The sequence below is a fragment of the Artibeus jamaicensis genome, unplaced genomic scaffold, assembly GCF_021234435.1.
Source record: "Artibeus jamaicensis isolate MK-2021 breed Jamaican fruit bat unplaced genomic scaffold, CSHL_Jam_final contig_76, whole genome shotgun sequence".
Classification (NCBI taxonomy): Eukaryota; Metazoa; Chordata; class Mammalia; order Chiroptera; family Phyllostomidae; genus Artibeus; species Artibeus jamaicensis.
Window position 1 is genome coordinate 23,308,459 of NW_026521954.1, and position 9,350 is coordinate 23,317,808.

The 9,350-nt window shown below is 42.1% G+C and overlaps 1 long non-coding RNA gene across 1 annotated transcript; it reads right to left on the reverse strand.

Moving 5' to 3' along the window:
- Positions 1 to 296: 296 nt before the first annotated feature.
- LOC119035487 (uncharacterized) lies at positions 297 to 8,668 on the reverse strand. The gene is made up of 4 exons (XR_005079816.2): positions 8,491 to 8,668; positions 5,297 to 5,400; positions 3,331 to 3,397; positions 297 to 1,968 (listed from the first exon to the last, which is right to left on the reverse strand). It is a non-coding gene; the product is annotated as an uncharacterized LOC119035487 (long non-coding RNA).
- Positions 8,669 to 9,350: the final 682 nt, after the last annotated feature.

Here is a 9,350-nt window from a genome sequence, read left to right on the forward strand (position 1 = left end):
AAAGGATTGGTGACTTGAAGATGCTATAGGATTTGGCAGACAGAAGGCAACAGTAGTGGAAGAAACAGCATAAGCAGAGGCAAGAATGAGGAGTAGTTTGGAAAAAGTCTGCTGTTTGCTCCAACTTAAGCTCCCCATCAGGAAGCCCCTTAACTCCCAGGTCAAGCTTGGGCATCTGCAACGTATCTGACAAAAGGAAGCAGGGAATATTGAAGCAAAAGACATCCTGGGACTCATATTTCAGTGCCCTTCATTGCATCCTTGTTGAATGACAGCTTTTGAGCAAAGAACTGACATGATTGATAACATGCTTTATTGTAACGAGAGTGCAATGGCAATTCTCCTAAGACAGAATAAGCAATTAACAAGGAAACAAGCAACTGGAGGAAACAGGAAGTAGGTGGAGTGGAGGATGGCACTATCAGTCAGGCTTACAGGACATAGATGCAGAATATTGAACACAGGAAGAAGAGCTAGTTGGGGAAGCTGAAAATGACAAATTAAAAAGTGATCTCTGAGACTTTGGGCAAATCATTGAACCTGTGGGAGAAATGGTTTGTATCATCTCTGAGCTCTTTTGGATCCAGAGATGAAAACAACCAGATTAAATCTGGTGCTGGGAGCACACTGTTATTTTGTGTCTCCAGTACTCAGCAGCCAGACTAAGTCCAATATTAATTGGTAGAAATGGACAGTACAATCATCTGTCCTACTAGAAAACTCTATCTCTGCCTCTCTTTCACTCTTTTCTTTGTTGTTTTGCTTCACTTGCTTTTTTATGTCCTGTGGAACACGGGACCCTAGAAGGTGGTGTATATGATGCCTCCATCCATTGTGTTTGAGGCTTTGATGGGACATTCTCAACAATAGAGCTTGAGTAGCTTTTCCAAAACAGTGACATTTTTATGTCCATCCCATGAATCAATACATCAGCTCTTTATTAAGGCTCTCCCACAATGGCCTCTGTGTAAAGCTCACACTGTTTGGTATGGCATATGAGTCTTCTGATTGTATGATTCTCACATCTTTCTTTAGGTCCCACCCTACAGCTCTAGTCCAGGTATATGAACCTAAAGCTTCCCAAATGCTCCAAACTGCTTTAGGCTGCTGATCTTTTTGCTCACATTGCATTCTTCTCTTGGGTTTCCAAGGGGGCCCACAAAAGTGCAATTCCCCCTTTTTCATCTGGATTATGAACAAGTACAGAAATAAAGCAAAGAAGAAATATGGAAACAATACATGTGATATGTATGGCAATACATATCATGCAAACGTGATATGTATTACAGATGGAGGTCAGGGTGCAAGTTACATCCTTCACTAGGTTAGTCAAGCAACTTGCTAATAGCAAACTCTGGATCTGAGGAGACCTACTCACGCAAATTTGGGCGGCATTGCACTTGGGCAGGTCTCCCTGCCCATAACTCCTGAGGCAAACATGGCTTAGCTAAGTTGCACATCCCCAGTTACGCCTTCCAAATATCTCAGCCAGATGGATCATTTTACAAACTCATAGCTCAAAGGGCAGAGAAAGGCCCAGAGTTACACTTCTTAATTAAACTTCTTTTACAGGACAAAAATGTTAGAAGTCAGGAGGAAGTATCCTTCACTAACACCACTATTGAAAACACTTTCTCTCTCCATAGTAAACACTTGTTATTCACCAAGTCTTTGGCCCATTATCATCAACAAAGAGTCCTCCAAATGGAGGCCCCATGGAACTTGTGTAAGAACTAAATGAGAACAGACCAATGGTGTACACCTTTAGATCCTGAAAGACTCAGGGCCTTGAGAGCTATGTGAAAAACATTATTTTTTATCTGCTCATCATCACTTTCTCATTCTTATTGCAGTGGGACTTCAATTTTTTCTTGAGAGCTCTTCTTTCCCAATTTACACAAATTTAATCAGGAGGCCAATCAAGGCACCATTCCAGAGATGGTGAGTGTTGAGTCTTGGGTGGAATAACTGAAAAATAAAAATGAGTGGAGGTGATTCACCCCAGTGCAATGCTATAAATAATGTGTCTATTTATCCTACTTGGGAGCTGTGGTTTCTGTCCCTGTATATTGTTTCCAAAAATGACCACCATTATGTCCCTCTGCACGGTGATCAAACCATAGGTAACATCTGTTTCTCCATTCCCCACCTTGAATCTGGGCTGGTCTAGGTACTCACTTTGACCCACAGATGGGGCAGAGGTAGTGTCATGCTAGGTCTGAGCCTAGGCTATAAGAGGCTGCCCATTCTTCTGCTCATTTTCCTGGACCCTTCCACCTTCACTGAACAAGAGCCAGTAACACCCTCCTCCCCCTCGCTTCCCATGAATGAAAGGCCACGTAAGGCAAAGCCTGCCTGTTTCTTCCAGGCAAGACCTTAGAAGTACAGAAGGAACCAGCCAAGATGCAGAAAGCCCCCAGATAATGAGCTGCTGACCTCAGATACTTGGACAATAAAATAACTCTGTCCCCATCACAAGCTGAGCCTGGTCCAGACCAGAAGACCTCCTCAGACGAACTGCAAATGGGATCTAACAAATGCCTATTGTTTTAAGCCACTGAGGTTTGGAGGGGTTCCTTACATAACAATGGCTAACTTGCCCTGGCCCCCAGTTTTATTGAGATACAATTGATTACAGCATAGTATAACTTTTAAGTTTAAACATGATGATTCGATATTGGCATTCAGAAATGACTTTGGGATTGGGTGCCAGGCAGTGATTGGAAAAATGAACTGTTGAAAAGAGCTTCCAATGAACTATTGGGTCAGCTTCTCTTTGCACCCAGAGAGCCACTCCAAATTCATCCAACATCACCTTCCTCGTTTTTATACTCAATCTGAGTTGCTGTGTGCTGCTTGAGACAAAAGACACCTACCTGAAACAAGCTAGAAGGATGGAAAAAAGACAAAGTGGAGGGAAGGAAAAATAGAAGGAAGGGTATGATTGTATTAAAAAATAAAATAAAATAACAAAACAGATCATTTCACCCTAAAAATATAATGCACTTTCCAAATGCCAGAGTACACATGAATCAATTGAAATGCTAGTGATTATCAGGCTTTTTTTAAAAAGTCTGTTTGACGTTGTGGTTATTCAGCTTATTGTTATAACACACACACAAATGGAATTACAGATGGTTACCCCATCTGGTCAGAGGGCACCAGAAATCACAAGCAAATGCATATTGAAAGTTTTTGATTTGTGTAGGAAGTTTTCCACAAACTCACTGTTGCTGATTACATCACTACGCACAGATTATGTTCTGCTGGGAAAAGGGGAAATAAAGTGAAATCTATTTCTGCTCCCTAAAGCATTTATGCTGTACGTACCGTAAAGCAAGGCATTCCCTTGATAAGCAGACTCCATGTGTCATGATCAAGAAGAAATTTTGAATCCCTGCAAAAAATCACAGAATATTTCTGTTATTTTTCTCTTCCATAGTAAAAGTAAAAAAGTTGGATTAATCTTTGGGTTCACTGAATAATTTTCAAATAGCTTTTATAACAAATCAGATAACAGGCAATTAATGTCTGGCCTTCTCTTAATTATTGATTTATTTAATAAATATTCATTCCTCAAATATGCTCTGATGATATTCCTGTATTTTAAAAATACTGCACTTTAATGGACTTCCTGATGCTTAAAGAATTGTGTAAAACTAACTATAATGATGCCATTACTATACATTGTGACGGAGAAGAATCACACACCTCCCTGAGATTTCTGCATATTTCTAGAGTGGTGCTGGCTACACCTAAGCTCCATTCATAGGTCGACTGTGTTCATTTCCCAGCCTGCTGCTCACCAGCTGTGTTAACATCAGGCAAATTGCTCAGCCATGCCTGAGTTTACTGTCTTGTAACAAGAAGCAGGAATAGTACTGTCTCATCACCCATCTTGAAGACTGAACAAGTAAATGCATGTAAAGTACTTAGAGTCTAGACCACCACCTGGCATATAATAACGATAAATATTAGTTATTGTCATTAGCTATAATCATCACCATCATCATCATCATCACAGCCCTCAATTATCTAACACTTCACACTATTTGATGAGCACTTGCAACATCCCATTTATTTCTCAGATGAGTCCTGAGATATATATTATTCTTATTTTATAGAACTGAAACCAAGACTAAGGTTAGTAAAATAACTTGCCCAAGGTCATTCTAGCAATAAAAATGTCAGAGTCAAGCCCAGGCCTCTAGGATTTCAAATCTATGCCCACCCTCTACGCCCACCCCAGTCAGTGGTTTCTAAGGGTTTCTATCTATTTCCTTTTTACCTTCTTTCCCCAACTCCCCTAATTCTATCTAACTCAACCACTATGTTCAGAACTAGTGAGATTTGGGCATGATTTTCTTCTAATAAGTTGACCTGGCATAATTCCCAACCCTGCTGGTATTGTGGAGAAGTTCAATGCAGTGATTAACCATTTGGAAATCATCAGACTGCCTGGATTAATGTCCAGCTCCAATGCTGATAACTACATTAACTTGAATTATTGTGTTGAAATTTCCTCATCAGGAAAACAATACCATCCAATAGGCCATTCTGGAGATGAAATGAAATAACCAGGGATTAACTCTGTTTGGCATGTAGTAGCCTTGAATAAATGTTAGCATAAGAGGCTGATAAATGGGAGCCCTTCTGTGTCCTCACTGGCAGAATTCCCCAAGACCTCAAAAATAGGTGCCAATCAGCCAGATCCAAAATACAGGGCTAGGCCTTATTTGCTACAAAATTGTACAAATGAGATTGTCACCCACCTCAAAGGAATAGAAGGATTTGAGCAGAAGAGCAGGTGACAAAGCTTTCCTTTTATGGGGCTATCTGAGGTCTGTGTGCCACATCCCAAAACTCAGAGAAAAAGGGAGAAACTTGCTTCTGACCTCAAACCAAGTGAAAGGAATTTTGAAGGAGCACCTCGGTGGCTTGTGTGTTAGATTTGGGAAATAATGACCTTGGCTTGGGGAAGACTGCGACTGGGAGTGTCGTGGCCATAACTACCTACCTCAGATATCCTGGCACTAAAGAAATGGAGCCCCATCCATGGGGAAAACCACATTTTTCATGTGGGCACCAGGGCACCCTGGGCACCAGGGCACCAGTGGTGGCCCCGAAGTTAGAAGCCAGCCTAATGTCTTTGTGGGGTGGACTGTGGAAAGCCCAGTGGGCAAGAGAAATTGGAAGAGGCCAACTAGAGGTGCAGGACCCATGGATATACTTCTAGTACGAAGACTTCTGAAATCTGCCCCCAGAATGGACCCTTTGAACAATAAACAGGAAATACCTGTGCCACATGCAGCAGGGTCCAGCACCAAGTCACTCCTCTGCCTGCCACAATGGCCTTTTTCCTCCTCCTGCACTTGACCATGAAAAAATCAGAAATCTAGACTAGAGAGAGCAGAATGAAACAGAAGATTAGGGTAGGGAAACAGAGAAGATACTCATGGCCCAAGAACTACCAGCAGCTTCCAAGTCTGAAGTTGGCCTGATTCAAGGCAAGGGAAAAGTTAAAATTGGAGTAAGGCTTGAGCTTCAATAATTGCACCAGTCTGTACATTTAAATTATTGAAAAGGGTCTGCACTTGAACTGAACATTTGACTGAATGTTCTTTGACTGAACAGAGTCCCAACACATTTGGCTGAGATTTGGTCCAGGAGTGGGGAGAATCATAGATGCACTGCTTTCCCATGTAATGGGGGTTCAATGTTGGCTGAAATTAACTGAAATGACAATGGTTCTGTATCAAAGGTGGCTTGGCCATGCTGTACAGAGAGACATGCACAGGTTTGGGGTTCAGATCCATGTCGCTCAGAGCCTAAATTTCTCTCTGCCTCTTCCTTGCTTCTCCTGAGTTGCACTATGGCACTCTGGGTCAGTGTACATCACAATTACAGAGCAAAGGAAGTGCTTCATATTAAACATCTAAGGCTCTACCTGGCCCTAGCATTCAATTAAAACTCTCCATTTCTTTCTTGATTGGATAAAGAAATAACAGAAAACAGCATTGTTATTAATCTCACAGTTCTTTGACAAGGACATTAACCCAAAGGACATTTATATGTATTGCCCGTTGAGTCTTGAACTACCAGTGAAATCTTTTAGAGATGTCAGCATGAAGAGCCTGATAACACCTTTTCCTCCTAAGATGAGCCAACCCACCACCAACAGGAGAAACAATGCAAGAAGCAGCATACTCCTCATGCCGATGAGCAAGCTGGTCAAGATCCTTTGTTCAGGCAGATCCTGTGGATTCCAGGCCAGCTTAACAGTTCTTTCTGTAAAATTAGAACAGTGATCATCATAACATCACACTTCATTGCATTTTGTGAGCATGTCAGGATATAATGTATAAAGCATACTTAGCCCCCAAAATGTGTCTGCTGATGCATTAACAACAGTCTTATAAGAAGGGCCCCTGATGTTAATCTTCCAAGTTAGGCTAAGACTCTTCTGATCATTGCATGTCTTCATCTTTGTTAAACTTTAATAATATGTTTTACCATTTTTATTGTGTTTTCATTTGTTTCTATTAAGGATAAGTGTCTGTTTGAATGTGGAAATTAACTAAAGTGTCTCATCAACAGCTGAGTCGGGTTCATTTTGCTCTCCTAACAAAATAAAAAGGCAGGCTCCACAGGAATTCTCAACAGGAGCTGGGGCATGTCAGTGTGCGTCTGTGCTCCTGTCTTCTTCTGGCATGAGTTGATAATAACAGCTTATGAAACTGAAATAATGTGCAGAACTATAAACTCCTACATAGACAGACAGTCCTTGGGGGGCAGGGGGGGCACAGAATCCAGTGGTTTTAAAAGAGTCCTGGCTCCCTGGCCCTATACTGCACATGTCTCTTTTCTCATTTGCAAACCAGGGAGAAGAATAAAATAATAGTTGCCTGCATGGTGGTAATAAGAGTCAAAAAATAATGCATATGAAAGCACTGGTTAAATTCTGAGCTGCTATATGATATTAACCTGTATTATGATTGCAAAGCCCCACCCACTCTTCTTCCCGAGGAACCAGACAAGCTACGCAGGGTGGTAAAATGGGGACTCGGGCATGAAGGAACGACTCTGCTTCAAATCCCATTTTCACTACCAGGCAAGTCAGCTCACCTTGCTGGTGGAATAAACGTCCATATAACAAGCAAGAAGAATACACTATTCCTACCGTCCCTCAAACTCTGAAGCTATATGATTTCTACCAACCTGCTATCTGCTTATAAATTAAACAGAATCTATCACCTTAATAGCAATTAATTCCACCATCATTAATGAGACAGAGCAGTGCAGTGTAACAAGGAAAGTGGCCAAAGCAAGGGAACTCTGGTTTGAATCCTGTATCTATGGCATATTAATTGACTTTGGGGGAAGTCATTAAATTTGCATGGTCTCAGTCATCTTATTTGTAAAGTGGGATAGCACATAGTTCATGGGACTGTCAGCACGGGAAAGAATACGTGAAATAGTGCATTCCAGTCCACTTGTTCTGCCCTTGGAAACTATCCAGTGGGCATGTGGCAAACAGAATATGGAGCCCCTTAGTTCTGCCTGGCTGGAGACATTGGGAGTCAGGGAGCTAATAAAGATCTCTTGGCGCCAAGGGTAAAGTCAAGCCCTTTGTGTTTAATATGGGGGATGGACACTGAGTTACTGGCTGAGTCAGAAAAGACCCTTGTTTAGACAGTGGAGGCTTAGATGCATTCTGTAGTCTGTACTGCCAGGGACCCTGGAAGCGGAATGCTCCGGAAACAGCAGGAGTAATTCTCACCAGAGGGCATTCTCCTTAGTCTGCCCAGGAAGCCAGCTTTCTATGGGTTGTGCTGAGGGGAAAGGAAACCTGATAGCTTTCTGGAGGGGACTCAAGCCCTTCCCTTCTTGGAAGCCTCAGAGCACGAAGAATGAGAAGTGAAGCCCTCTGAACCACCCAGGGCCTGATCTTCCTTCCCACCGCCCAGAGAACCTCAAGCTCAGAGCACTGGGGGCTCATTTTCCACACCAGACAAGCCTACGTGGACCTCCCTCCAGTCTGATTCCATTGATCTCTGAGCCAGTGGGCCAGTGGTCTGCAGAGTGGTCTGCAGAGGGGGCATGTAGGGCCCGTGTGAGGCCATCCATTAGGGTGCAGCAGTAAATTAGTAAGCCTTTGATTTATGCTTAGTCTTAGCTCATCCAATGTTTTCTTAACTTTTGTAATGTGAATAGTACATTAGCAGAGTAGTATATCTATATAATTTATAAATAAAGTTATTTATTACAGTTGTATTTAATTACTATTATATGCAGAAACAAATAATAAATAAACTGCTGAATATGTACAATAAAAATATTTATATGCTTACCCTGTATGCTCTTTAGAAGCCAAGATCAGGGCATTCATCTTTGAATCCCAACCTGCTGGTACACTGACCGACAGTCAGGAAAGGATGGAGAAATAAGTGAAATATATATACATATATGTACATATTGGTATATACTTACTGGGCACAGACTGTTGGCAAGGTCTATCCCAGGCACGTTGGATTCAGAGACTTCTAATCTTGTGGAGAAGGTAATCACATAAACAACCAACCAGAAGATGTGGCGAAAGCTTCACATGAATTACAATGACTCTGATGTGACAGCAAAGAGGAAATGATTCGTTTCATTAAGGTCAAGAGCAAGACTAGGCTAGCTTCACTCAAGAGAGGGAAGTTTCACTGAGCTATAAAGGGTGCATAGGAATGTTTCGAGCCTTTGGAGGGTAAAGGGGAGAGTGGATTGAGAAAACCTGTAATTCCCGGTAACTTCTGGTAAATAGCATGGAGCTGAGCACATTGAGGATTTTGCATAAGCACAGCTGCCGTTGCTAAACACATATTAGCTAAGATCGCTTTAGTTATTACTAATAAAGAGTGCATCTGCATTAAGTAAAAAATAAAAATAACTTTAACTTACAATAATTACAACACTAAAAGCTGGGTGGATTTCAGGCACTCTGGTTCTAAGGTTTATGATATCATCAAGATTTCAGCTTTATTTCCCTTAGAAACTCTGAACTCTGCCTTCCACAGTGGTTTCGTCTCAGACCGACTTCCCACCAAAATGGACAATGGTCACTTCAGGACTCATAACTACGATCTACAGCCTTCAGGGGCAGACAGGACCCTTGTGTCCCAGCAGCCTAAACAAGAGATCCAGCACTAGCCCTGGCTGGTGTGGCTTAATGGATTGAGCACCAGCCTGCAAACCAACGGGTTGCCAGTTCAATTCCCAGTCGGGCCATGTGCCTGGGTTGCAGGCCAGGTCCCCACCAAGGGGTGCACAGAGGCAACAACACACTGATGTTTCTCTCCCTCTCT